Here is a 14,125-nt window from a genome sequence, read left to right as displayed (position 1 = left end):
TAACAGGCTCGGCCAGATGAAAGATCAGCGGTTCGAGCCCACCCAGGGCACCTCGGGAGAAAGGCCTGGCAATCAGATTCCCAAAGTCTCATCAGAAACTTGATCCATAGAAGGATGGGGCAGGGTGAACAAAGAGAAGGGTTAGTAGCTACGGTACACAAAGACCTAGCTACGACCAGCTGGGGCAATTACCAAAATCCAAATCCGAGCACATCCCTCAAGAGCTACACCCCAGAGAGCAATCAGCTAAGGCCATCCCGAGACACTCACTGGATCCGTGAGACAAGAGTGGGCCAGGGTCTCTCCGCACCTCTCAGATCCACTGTGGGCAATGACGTGGGCAAAGGCGGTCACGCCCACACGGTGACGAAGGGCCGGCAATGGACCACAGGGGCCGTCTTCTCTTACAATGAAGGAGGCTCTCACTTCTGAAACATCTATCCTAGAGAGTGGAGGGCAGAGCCCTGGTGGCACAGTGGTTACCACTAAGTTGGCGGTTTGAAACCACCAGCTGCCCCTTGGAGGAAAGAGGAGGCTTACCCACTCCCCTAAAGAGTGAGTCTGGGAAACCCACGGAGGCATTTCTCCTCCGTCCTATGGGGTCGTTATGAGTCGGAATGGACTCTGTGGTCATTAGTGAGTTTCTGGAGCAGCCTACGGAGCACGTGACGGTTAGAGGAAGAGTAACCAATGCAGTTGAAACCGTGGTGCTGGTGGAGAATATTGAAAGGACCACGGACGGCCAACAGAACAAAGCAATCTGTCTGGGAAGAAGTACAGCCAGAGAGCTCCTTAGAGGCAAGGATGGCGAGACTCCATGCCAGGTACTTTGGACACGTTGTCAGGAAAGAGAAGTGCCTGGAGAAGGACATCCTGCTTGGTAAAGTGGAGGGGCAGCGAGACAGGAAGCCCTTCAGCAAGATGGACTGACACAGCGGCTGCAGCAATGGGCTCAGACAACAGAACAACCGTGAGAGGCTGGAGCAGCATCGGGCAGTGTTTCCCTCCATTGTCCCCGTGCGAGGTGGAGGTGGAGGTGACTCGGAACTCCTGACTACAAGAACAAAGGAGCAAATCTGGGGGGCAAGTTTCTGGGAGCCCCGTTTCTGCCAGGCGGGCTCACTCCAAGGTTCCGTGCCAGCGTGTGGTCGGTCTCATGAGAGTTCAGGTGTTTTCAGGATGCTGTGTCCGCACACCTGACACTACGGTGCACTCGTAACCTTTCTAGCTACTTAAAAGCCCAAAGCAAGCACACTCACGGGGTTGCAGCTAGTCGGTGCTCTAGGCAAGAATGGGAGGGCCCCTGTGAGTCTCTGGAGCTGTAAACCTCTATAGGCGCATGCAGCCTCATCTTCGTCCCACGGAGGGACGGGTGGGCTTGAACTGCTGACTTCACAGCCAGCAGCCCAGTTTGTATGTGTACAGTCCTGAAAGTGTGCAGCAGCAGCAAGGCGGGGTAGGTGAAAACACAGTGAGAAGGGAAGTGAGCACGTGCCATTGGAACGGCGGTGCCCACACACGTGCTGGGCGAAGCCGCAGCTCTGCGGCTAGTAGAGAACACAGCCTCCATGGTGCGCACTGGAGAGAAGCGTGGTCAAACCCGGCATGGCTGGATTCCCAAAGAGCCCAGAGCACTAGCTTGGGAGTCCAGCAGGTGGGGACCACTCTGCGTCTCTCTCGCTATATGATTGTGATCAAGTCATTTCTCACCCTGGCCCTCAGTCTCTCCATCTGTAAAGCTTCCTCTGGGAGCCCTGGTGGCGGCGTAGTGGTTATGCATTCGGCTGCTGCCCCCCAGGTCAGCCGTTCAAAACCATCATCCGCTCCATGGGAGAAAGATGATACTTTCTACTCCAGTAAAGGGTTACAGTCTCAGAAACCCACAGGGGCAGTTCCACTCTGTCTTGAGAGGGTCATCGTGAATCGGAATGGACTGTATGGCAGGCAGGAAAGTTTGCTCCATCGTGTGTGGCATGTGGCCACCACAGGGTCCTTAACTCACTCAGGGATGGCAGGACTCCAGGCAGGCCACTGCCCGGCTCAGCTCTGCCTGATGGGCCCTGTGTTAATCTGGGTAGACTAGGGAAACAAAATTCATAAACACTCATATTGTATAAGAGAGAGTTTTATATAAAGGGTAATTCTACATTAAGCATCCAACCCAGTCCAGTCCAAGCCCATAAGTCTGACATCGATCTACAAAGTTCTCCTCAAACTCACAAAACACAGGCAATGACACCGAATGCAGAGGAAAGCTGAATCATGAGTGTGTAAGCATTTCAGTGCTGGCAGGAGTCTCCACGTGGCTTCTCCAGCACCCAGGGCTGCTCAGGGTAGGTCATTGTGGCTTCACCTCAGGGATCCCTCATAGCAAGTGAGCCTTGCCAGCTAAGGCTGAGAACTACTAGCTAAGGCAGCTGCAGCTGGTCAGACCATCAGGGAGCGAGAGACCAGACAGGCAAGGCTCACCGAGCCATTTCTTGCTGCCCTTCAATTAATCCCACATGTGTTCATTGGCCAGGTTGACACAATAAACCTTAACTCTCGCAGGCCCTGAAATGTGGACCAAGTCCCTCTCTTCTTCCCACGTCTGTCCTCCACCTGTAAGAACAGGAGCACCCCTCCCACCCACGCAGTCTTAAGACCACCCAGGAGGACCCCCCTACACATCCTCTTTGCCAAGCCCCCGTGTGGCCGCTCAGGGAGCTGCCATCCAGCAGACCCTCACACCTGGGCCTGGGAGCGCCAGGCTCCTCCTTCCTGCCCAGGAAGATGATCAGACATATAAGACATATAAGACACCAGATAGGAACAGCCACAAGAACTGACACAGGGCTTACTGTGCCCTCGTGAGCTTCAAGCGACCCAAAGGGCTGGGTACCACCACAGTTGCCATTTGAGAGGTGGGGAAACTGAGGCACCAGAGGCTCTCAGCAGGCTTGACCCTGGCATCGGTTCAATCAACTGTCAAGGGGACAGGTAGTATAAGGCTCTAAATACACAGAAACCCCTCACTTCCACCTGCATCCAGGGGGTGGGCTGTGCGTGACCTTGAGACTTTGGTGTGTGTGGTGAGCTGTGGGAGGAGTCATGTGCTGCCCCCTGCACCTGGCACCACCCAGCAGAAGACAAAGATGGCCATGAGCTTGGAGAACATCACCCACGTGGCTGCTGGGTGGTCGCTGTAGAGACGGTTGAACCGGTGTGTTTTGCTGTGCACCGTCTTAACAGCAAGAACAAAGTAAGTCAACAGATTTCCCGGAGGCCACACGTCCAGGTCCTCCCGCCAGGAGAAGCTGTGGCACTGGCTCCCTCGAGAGGGGTGGGGGTGGGGGGTGAAGAGCTCTGGGGAGGGCAGACAGTAAACCCTCTCCTCTCACTCTGCACCCCGGCTAATCCACGAGCAAAGGGGGGGGGGGGTGGCTAGGAAGGGGCTGTTGACAAGTCAGCACCAACTGTTATTGTCAGCAACTGGCCTAGATCCCGTCCCCTGTGTGACACAGCTGGCTCCCAGCCACATGAAGGCCGGTGGCTTTCTCCTGGACACAAGGGAGGAGAGAGAGAGAGAGAGAGAAAGCAGTATGCCTCATTGCGTTAGCATACTCTCTCCCCTTAGGCAGAGACTGGAAGCTTCTGGAAAACAACCCGTGGCTGCATCAGCCTGCAGGAAAGAAGTAGCTTAGCTCGGGGACAGGCCCTGGGTCCCCAACCTTCAGGGACACATCCTTCTTCATGTTTTTGCCAAACAGGCTTTGAAGCCGTGCTACAGGGCAGTTCTCGGGATTCCTGGACATTGAGTTGTTTTTGTTTGGGGCCTTTACAAAAGCAGGGCTCTGGGGAGGGTGAGGAAGCTGGCAGCCCTCGTGGTCAATGTTTTCTTGTGTAATCAGCCTCATAAACAACATGAAGGCTATGCCAGACCTCCCCTAGAGCTCCCCAGTCTTGGGGAGGGGAAGTCAAAAACAGGAGTCTCACCATCTGAATCACGGACACCCCATCATGCTCATTCAAACCACCTGCACAGCAGAGGAGCCCCTCTGGGCAAGAGACCCCCTGGACAGGAGGTGCTGGAGGGCTCCGGCATTTGGAGGGACATTTGATACGGAGAGAATGAAGGACGGAGCAGTACCCAGACAAGACAAATGCCAGTCCCACCCTAGGTCAGCAAGCCACCCTCTGGGTGCTGGCTGGAGCCAGAACTCAGAGCGATCTCAGACCAGGGGGCAGGTAAAGGGTGAAGGGTCTGGACCGAGGGAGGAGGCAGTGTGGGCTCAGCAGTCCAACCAGTCCGGCCAGTGCCCATCCCTTGTGGGCTCCACACCTGGCTCCCACCCCAGCCACGCCCTGGGGTTCCAGCTGACGGCAGACCACCATCTGAAGGTAAAGGAGGGTCCTGGTGGCATTCGAGGGGCTTCTGTGACTCTGGGGGACACTTGTACGCAAGACTGGGGTGTCTCCTAGTTGCTTTGTTAGGATCGCACAGCCAGGGTCACCAAACGATGCCTTTGTCCCAGCGGTCAGGGCTGGCCACACTGATGGAATGCTTCCCCAAGGTGACCTTGCTGGCCCTACCCTCTGGGCTGGCCCTCCAATCTGATGCTGTCCGATACGAGATAACTTTTTTTGGACCAGTATTGGTTGTCTACTACATACTAGGTTAAAACAAGCATGTGCATTCTATGCATGGGGGTGGGGGTGGGGGACACCCAAACCAAAACCATCCACTCCCATCCAGTTGGTTCTGACTCGGGGCGACCCTACAGGACAAAGTAGAACTGCTCACATGGGTTCCAAAGCTGGACATTCTTCTGGGAGCAGAAAGCCTTATCTTCCATCCTCAGAGTTGAACTGGTGACCTTGGGGCTAGCAGCCCAGTCCATAACTCACTGTACCACCAGACACCCAAGCCTTCGAGTCCATTCCAACTCTTAATGACACGATACGACAGAGTAGAGCTGTCCCTATGGACTGCTGGGACTGAGATCCTGATTGCAGGAGCAGAAAGCCTCGTTTTTCTCCCAAGGAGCAGCTGGAGGGCTGGAACTACAGATCTTGTGTTCAGCAGTTCACAGTGACAGAGTAGAATTGCCTTATTGCCTCCAAACCTACAACTGTTTATGGGAGTAAAAAGTCCCATCTTCCTCCCTGGGGAGCAGCTGGTGGTTTCGAACTGCTGACTTTGCGGATCGTAACCCTGGTTACCCGCAAATCCACCCTGACTCATGGTGCTCCCCGTGGGTCGCAGAAGAGCGGGGCTTCGTGGGGTTTTCAGTGGCTGATTTCTCAGAAGCAGCTGGTCGAGCCTCTCTCCCGAAGGGTCAAGAGGTGGACTCGATCCTCCAACCTTTGGGTTCCTAGTCCAGTATGTTAACTCTCCAGACACTCAGGTCCAACAGGGCCAGGAGGCAAGTAGATCTCAGCCTAGCAGGTCCCTGAGAGACAGCAGCAGCCTGCCAGCCTGGCCCTGAAGCCCAGGGAGACTTCAGTGACGGCAGAGGAGAAGGTGCCCAGCTGAGGTCCTGCGTGTGGTGAGGAACTGTTGAAAGTGCGTCTTCGTGGCTCTGGGCAGCCCCGCAGGCATGTTCGCAGCTTTCTACCTGGATTCACCATTCAGCAGCGAGGAGTCCCTGGCAGTTCCCCCCTGGTTGCCTCCCTGTGCCCTTCCTTTTGGCCTGGTTTCTCGGGTCTCGCTAAACGGGATGTCGTGGGACAGGGCACTGCCTTTGAATCTGGCTTCCTTGGTTCAAAGCCTGACTCTTGATGCCCCCTTATAGCCAGAGAGTAACAGGCGAAGATCCTACCTCCTCTGGTCCTACCTCCCCTTCCTCACTTTGTTCGTCCATGGAATGGGGACACTCAGCCCAGATCAGGAACTTCTGGGATCAAAGCAGGAGATGCGGAGAAATCGCAGCTCATCGAGAGAGCGGGAGATGTCCTTGCCTTGTCTCTCTGCCTGAATGTGATTCTTTGAAACTGGATCCCAAGAAAAATGGTTGCCTCAGGCCCTCAGGAGAGCACAGGGCCATCTTTCTTCCCAGCTCCACACAGGCTCCACTGGGCTGTAATGGCCAGCCTGTAGGGGGCAGCCTGTGGCCAGGCCGAGGCCTCTGGGATTGAGCCATTTAGAATCAGACCCTTTTTGTTCCCCTCTCAAGAACATCTGATTCACACCAGAAGGTAGACAGACAAGCAGACAGAGGAGGGACAGCCACATTACACCTGGAACATTGTCTCACTGGGAGCTTCCTAAAGGTACTGGGCAGCACTGCCTTCTGACAGCACCGGGACCACAGGCAGGCCACCACCTGGGGGCCCAGCCAACAGACTGTGGAGACGGGCTCTGGAGAACCGAGCCTGAGCCCCTGCTAAGCCCTAGGCAGGTAGTTCCCTCTGAGTGGCCTCAGTCTGTTTGTGAAACAGCTCAAGGCCACACTGTGTCCACAGAGGCCAAGCCTGGGATGCTGTCGGTTCATCCCAGACCCCAGCGACTCGGCACACATCGCCACCAAGGGGGCCCCACGCCTTCTGTTTTGCTTTTCCAGTGCCAAGGCGAAGTCTACATTAACCCGTGAGGTGCGCACTGGAACTATGAAAAGATGTGCGTATAACCAAACTAGCCCAACGTGAGCGCCATGCAGGGATGCCAGGAACCTTCCATTTGTTTAAAAAACAAACAAAAACAAAAAGCAGTCTCTTTGGAGGCAAAGTACAAGAAGTCAAGGTATGACTGTGTTCTCTTTCAAGTCCTCCAGCCAAAGTTCAGCGATCGAGGTGTTTCTTCTTGCTGCTGAAGAGGACAGGGGTCCTAGGAGAGGATCCGCCCAGGTCGAGCTCAGAGTCCAGGCCTTTGCTGGCAGCCCAGTGGCCCCTGGGGTAGCCATCTGCTTGCTTACAAGGGCCAGGGTAAAGGAAGGGATGGCTCAGTTCACTCCATGGGAATTTGGCACAGTGGTGAAGCGATGGGCTGCAAGGTCAGCAGTCCAAACCCACCAGCCGCTCTGTGGGAGAAAGATGAGGCTCCTCCAGTCAAGAGTTAGTCTCGGGAACCCACTCTACCCTAAAAGGACCCTATGAGTCAGAATCACTGAGATGGCAGTCAGTAGGTGCCAGGTGACAGGGTGAGGCAGGAGGGCCTGTGCCGCCCTCCGGCAACTGCCATGTGACAGCTGAGAGGCTACAGCCACTCCTTACACCCAGGCCCAGCTCCTGCCACCCCATCACAGCGTGAAAATGCTCCATAGGCTTTCCAGGTGGTTCAGCGCTGATTATCAGGCCTCTCTTCCAAGGGTCCTCTGGATAGCTTTCACCACTTTCGTCAGTGGCCCTGCATGCACACGAGGTCTCCAGGGGTCAGAATCTATGGGGTATCAGTGAGGGAGCTGTAACTGGTTTGGGTTTTACTTTCCTCCCTCTTGGCTGCCTTCCCTGCCCTTGGCTCCTATGCGCCCCACTTCGGACCAGCCAGCACTGCAGTCTGTGCCCTCCCCACTGACTGCTGAGCCCCCTGAAGGCAGGTGAAGCCTGCAGATCATGCAGGCAGGAGGAGCCGGGGCTGCTGGGCTGTGGTCCTGAAATTGTGTCTCCGAGGAAGAGCAGGGCTCAATTTAGATGATGGCTACTTGAGCGGGGCTCAGCAGAAGGTTGGCGTCCCGGATCGAGGGTGGGGGTTGCCAAAACTAGGTGCCTGGCTGCTAACCCAAAGGTTGGCAGCTTGATCCATTCGGGAGTGCCTCAGCAGAAAGGCCTGACTGTCTGCTTCCCAGGGGTCACCGTCCTGAAAGTTCCCTGGGCAGTTTGACTCAGACATGCCATGGTGCTCCGGTCACTGGTTTAGTGGTGGGCTTAGAAGGTGGCGTGTGGATAATGGCCTCTCTGAGGAGGTCCAAGCTCTCCTGCAGGACCGCTGGCAGGACACCCGCCGGAACCACCCAACCAGGACCTGGGAAGCCTGTGGGCACAGGTTACTCAAAGGCACAAGGTAACTGGGGGTCACCAACAGCCAGGCCACCAAAAGGGTGTTCCCCAGCCTGCAGGGACCTCAGACAGAAGGACATAGACCCGAGCGGGTGGGAACGATGGCCCTGGCGGGTGGGAACGATGGCCTTACTAGGATTCATATCACCGAGAGCTGTAAATCAACCCCACCCCCTCCCGACTCACCTCCCTCTAGACCTCCCATCCCAGAACAAGAGAACACACAACGCATACAGAGTCCAGATTCACAATCCGGTTTGCCATTAAGGAATAGTGGTGGTGGTGTTAGGTGCACCGAGTCTGTTTTGACTAAGAGCAGCTCCCACGTACGACAGGACACAACACTGCCACCCTCACAATCGCTCTTGTGTGCATGCCCACTTTTGCAGCCACGGTCTTGTCATCTCATTGAGCGTCTTCCTCTTTCCCTTTTTCTGGTCTCTCCCGAAGCACGTCCAATGTATGTGAGACAAAGTCTAGCCATCCTTGTTTTCAAAAAGGAACATTCCGGCTGTACTTTTTCCAAGACAGAATCCTGGGCGTAATAGTGGCTTACACGATGGGCTGCCAATTGTAAGAGCAGTAGTTCGAAACCACCAGCAGCTCTGAGAGAAACAGATGAGGTTTCTAATCCCTAGGACAGTTCTGACTCTGTCCTATAGGGTCGCTATGAGTGGAAATCAACTTAATGGCAGTGAGTTTAGGTTTTTAAAATCAAAGAATCATACGGGCTAAATATAGTGGTGGACTGCCTACGGTCCCTGTTTCTTAGCGTATGTGCACACCAACACTACAATTGCTGTATAAACCCTTTCTACGTTGAATGGTTACACAATTTGTGAGGGCATTAGTAACTGAGCGGATGTTTTCTAAAATAACTGTCCACCTTTTTCTGTCACTTCATTCTCAAAAGAAAAAAAGAACACAAGTTAACAAATTCTTCTTCCAACAATATTGTCACAAGACTATGTGACAAAACGTGACCGATTACCACTGCGGTTGATCCCGACTCATAGTGACCCTGGAGGACAGGGGATAACTGCCCCTCCCCGGCACCCCATGCCACACACACACACACACACACACACACACACACATACACATAGACAGACACACACACACAGACACACACACAGACACACACACATAGACACACAGACACAGACACACAGACACACACACACACAAACACAGAGACACACACACACAGATACACACAGACACACACACAGACACACACACAGACACACAAACACAGAGACACACACACACAGACACACACAGACACACACACAGACACACACACAGACACACACACAAACACAGAGACACACACACACAGACACACACAGACACACACAGACACACACACAGACACACACGCATACACACACACATAGACACACAGACACAGACACACAGACACACACACACAGACACACACACAGACACAGAGACACACACACAGATACACACACACACAGACACACACACACAGGGTTTCCCAGGCTGTGAATCGTGTAGGAAGCCACAGCTTGCTCCTGACGCGGTCCTCAACCCTGTGGCTTAGCAGAGAGCACTTTAAACACATAGGGCAGCAGCCGAAAGAGAGTGAGGGCTGGCAGAGGGTGCACTGGGCAGAGTGCAGACGAAAGCAGGAAGATTGAAAATGTCATTGTCACCGAGGATTAATGACAGCTCTGACCTAAGCCTGCTCACTCACGCCATCAAGTCGATTCCATTAAAAGCCACGCTACAGGGTAAGGTAGACCTGCCCCTGTGGGTTGCCGAGACCGTAACTCTTTACGGAGTAGACAGCAGGAGAACATTGTAGCCCAATGAGTCACAACTCTACAGCCAGGACTTCTAGAAGATTCAAAAAGTAAACGAGCCTGGAGGTTTCAGCCTGGTAAGTCTATTGATATTAAAGCTGCTTATGAAAAATGTTTTTGTTGTTACACCGGACTCCAGAGATCTGGAGCATAAAAATTAGTACATTTCTGCTCTACACTGCCCCCCAAATTTTACAGGCAGCCGTTTTGGTGCCCCAACCCCACCCACCCCCAGCGCAGTGTCACCCAGTTCGGTCTGAAACACAACGTCCACCCCCACCACCATGCGGGAACACACTGGTCCTGGGCCCCAGCGCCAGCTGCTAATCTGTTTGAGCAGAAGCAGCAGCAACCCAGCATCTGTCCCCAGGAGACCAGCCACAGAATTCCATGCGCCCTGCCAGAGTCTCCTCCGAGGGTGAATCAGAGATCAGGGCGCTTCTCCCGGATGGGGAGCCTGTCCAGCTGTTCTCCCCAGGGAGAGCAGGGGGGGGGCGGGGCGCGGCCAAACAAACCAGGGGAGCTCGCTGGGTAGCGGTGAAAATGAGGCTACCCCTTACCGCAGCCACCAAAGTAGGAGCAGCCAGGTGCTAAAGGACCCCACCGCCCACTCTGTCCCGGCCACTTCTACCCCCACCCCCCACAGCTCCAACCCAGCGCAACTCACGAGGACCACACCCTACCCATGAGCGCTCTCGGATAGTGGCTCCCACGTGTCTCATACACACACATATACACACCACCAGTCTGGGTGCTGGAGCCGCCCGCGCCCCTTGGAGCTTCGCCTCACACATCCCCACGCAGTCTGGGAGCCAGCCACTCCCGAGTGTTCTCCCGCAGCTCCAGCCGCAGCGCCACTCAACACCCCACCCCCGGTCCCCGTCTACACAGGCGCTCAAACAGCCTTGTCCCCAGGTGCAATCCCGGGGCTACAGCCCACCCCACACAGGCACACATCTCTGGTCGGGCCTCTGGTGCCCACTCACTCACAGTGTGCTCCCCCAGCGGTCCCCTGCGCGCTCACACCACCCCCTTCCAAGGACGGTGTCTTTTTTTTTGTCTCCTTTTTGCCAGTCGACACCCGCACCCCAGCCTGGCGGTGCTCAAGCCCCAGGAGTTGGCGAGCCCGCCCTCCCCCAGGATGGCCGGCGTCCAGTATTGCTGGGCAGGGGACGCGGGGGGCTCACCTGAGACCGAACGAGGAAGACCGAGCGGTTGACGGCTGTGGCAGTGGCAGTGGCAATGACAGTGGCGAGCCAACGGAGCTGAAGCGCGCAGATGGGTGAGGTCTGCGGTGGCCCCGCTGAAGGCTGCTTTATAGGCGCTGCCGCCCCGCCCCTGCCCCTCCCCTCCCCGACCCTCCCAGGCCTCGCAGCGGGGACCCACCCCTTCCTGGTCCCCGCCCTCCCCCCCTCCCCGCCGCCTGTTGCGCAAGTCTGTGCAGAGGCTGAGCGGGGAGGGGCTGCGGACACAGCAGGTCGCTCCGCCGCCCGGCCCCCTTTCCAGGGAGCCCGGGGCGGGGTGGCGGGGGGGGGGGGGGGTGCACTGTGCTTGTGTGTGTGCGTGCGCGCGCGCACGTGTGCTTGGGACGCTTGTTCGTGCGCAGGTGGACTTGGGTGGCTGAGTTGCCCCACCTCCATCTCGGAGTTCCTCCTCCGGGGAGGACTGAGGTGCCACGCCCCGCCAGCCCTGCTGGGCGCCTGCCCGCTTGCCCTCCTTCCTGCGGGTCTCTGACTAGCCCGGAGTCCCTGCCATCCACCTTCCCAGGGCCGCCTCCGCCTGGCCTCAGCTGAGCCCTCCAAGGCCTCCTCTCCAGCGCCACTCTAGCCTCCCTGTCCCAGCGCACCCACCTTGTCTTACCCTCACAGCTCCCCCAAAGGCTGGCCAGGGGGAGCTGCCCCTGCTTCCTCTGCTTCCTGGAAGGAACGTTACACCCTGTGCAGCCCCAGCGCGCCTCCTCTGCCCCTAGCTGTGTTGACCAGGGCCCACGCGATCCTGGTGGACCAACCAAGCAGCAGTCGAGGTCCTGACTGCGTGTTAAGAGTTCCCGTGGGAGAACCCGAGGACAAAGATGGGGGCTGTGACCCCAGACCCATAAAGTCACAGTCTCTTACCCATAAAAGGACCTTCCAGCCTCCTTCTAACCTCCTTTATTTTTACTTTACTTTCTTTGGTGAAAATATACATAATAAATAAAAGCTACAAGCCACTCTCACCTCCATCTGTATGGACCATTCAATGGCATTCCTAATGCCCCCCAGGTGACCCCTTACACTATCCACTATTCTACCACCATCTACTTGGGACCTGCAACTGCTGTATTTCCCAGATAAGGTGTGTGCAGGAAGGGCCCCTGGTAGCCTAGTGTGTTAAGCATGGGGGTGCTAACTGCAAGGTCAGTGGTTCAAACCCAGCAGTCCCTTCTGTTCCTATAAAGATTTGCAATCTCAGGGATGCCATAGAGCAGTGATTCTCAACCTTCCTAAGTTGTGACCCTTTTATACAATTACTCATATTGTGGTGACCCCCAACCATAACATTATTTTCATTGCTACTTCATCATTGTCATTTTGCTACTGTGATGAATCTGGCGACCTCTGTGAAAGAGTCATTCGACCACCAAAGGGATCGTGACCCACAGGTTGAGAACCGCTGCCCTAGAGGGTCACTATGAGTCGGAATCCACTCAATGGCATTCTACCCCCCCCCTTCCTGAGGACCCCTAGTGGGGTCATTGTATAATCCAGCAACTGCACCCCTAGGCGTCTACCCCAGAGACACGAAAGCAGGACTCAAGGTGACACGTGCATGCTAATGTTGGTGGCAGCATGACTCACAATAGCGAGGCGGTGGAGATGAGCCAGGTGCGCACTGCCAGAAGAATGAACAGATGTTACATACATACAATGGACTCTTGATTCACCATTTACTCCCCATGCAGAAAAATCAAGTTTGACCCCGTGCTATATGATGGATGGGCCCTGAAAATGCCTTGTGGAGAACAATGTCAGAAACCAAGGACCGCTCACTGCTGTGTGACCCAACATGGTTGACAGGTGACTCACTGCCATCAGGCCAATTGCAACTCTGGGAACCCAAAACCCCCTCTTTCTCTCAATGAGTGGCTGGTGGGTTTGAACCACTAACCTTATGGCTAGCAGCCTGACACCTCGCGCACAGGGCTGCTGGGCCTCCTTATATTAAATATAAGAGTAGGTGAATGCAGACAGACAGAAGTGTATTACCGGTGATCAGGAGCTGAGGGTGGGGAGAGGGGATGGAGTGATTGCTGTAGGAGAGAGTGGTGGTGCCGCCCAATAGGATGAACCCATTTGTGTCACCGAGTTAATTGTACACTTAACCATGTTCAGACAAACATCTGATAGTAAGCTTTACACCGCAGTATTTTAAAAATCAATACAATTAACTGGAAAGTTCCCATCCTGCGGGCTAGTCCTGTTTATAGCACCACCCTCTCACGCCTAGCAAGCAGGTACTTGCATTTCCCTCACAGTCAGACCCTGGGGGATTCTGCAGGTTCTGTTCAGGGACCCAGGCCCCAGGCCAAGGCAGGAAGGTGACAATGGACTAAGACAAGGCATGTGACTTTGGGGCGTGCCAGCGTGCCTACACGAGGTGTCTATACTTCATGGAGGGTGTGATAGCATTGTGAACCAGCTTGAAATGTTGTGAGGATGGTCAGCATGTCACTCAGAGACACAGAAGGAGCAAGTGCCCTTGGGAAAATGCCAAGACAGACCTACTCACTTCACGGTTGCCTCCAACCTTCAATTTGCATAAAATCCGCAGTCTGCAAAATGCAATCTAGGGAAGTGAGGTCAAGCCGGAGCCAGAGCTTCTGAATCCCCACAGACACCTGTCGAGAGCCCCTGGGGTGGCTACCTGGCACTGCAGAGTATGAGGAGAGTGCCAGTGTGTGCCCTGGAGAGTCTGTTTCCGTCCCTTCGAGAAGCCCGTGGGACAGGACCCAGAGCAGACAGGCCTGGGGGCCTGGTGAGGGCTGGCTCATGCTGCAGTACCCCAGTGATCTGGAAGAACAAGCCCCAGCAGCAGGGGGCACCCATCCTGACTCAGCCCACTACAGTCCAGAGGGTTCTGACCTGAGACCACCCAGCTGGACAGAGCAGACCTGCCCCACGGCATTTCCAAAGCTGCCATCTTTACAGAAGCAGACTGCCCACCTTCCCTCTGCCAGAGCAGCTGCTGGGGTCACAGCAATGACCTTTCATTAAGCGGCTAATAGCTGAGCCGTTGTGCCACCAGGGTGCCTTTGATGATTGATAATGACTCTGTAAGAT

General features: G+C 55.3%; 1 protein-coding gene across 1 annotated transcript in view; it reads right to left on the bottom strand.

The window, feature by feature from the left end:
- Positions 1-11,124, bottom strand: part of NDRG1 (N-myc downstream regulated 1) — a 43,846-nt gene extending 32,722 nt beyond the window's left edge. The window contains exon 1 of the mRNA XM_075549231.1: positions 10,994-11,124. The gene's annotated coding sequence lies outside the window, so the exon portion shown is untranslated. The remainder of the gene's footprint in view (positions 1-10,993) is intronic.
- Positions 11,125-14,125: the final 3,001 nt, after the last annotated feature.

Source organism: Tenrec ecaudatus, chromosome 5 (genome assembly GCF_050624435.1).
Source record: "Tenrec ecaudatus isolate mTenEca1 chromosome 5, mTenEca1.hap1, whole genome shotgun sequence".
NCBI lineage: Eukaryota > Metazoa > Chordata > Mammalia > Afrosoricida > Tenrecidae > Tenrec > Tenrec ecaudatus.
This window is presented reverse-complemented; position numbering and strand designations above follow the sequence as displayed.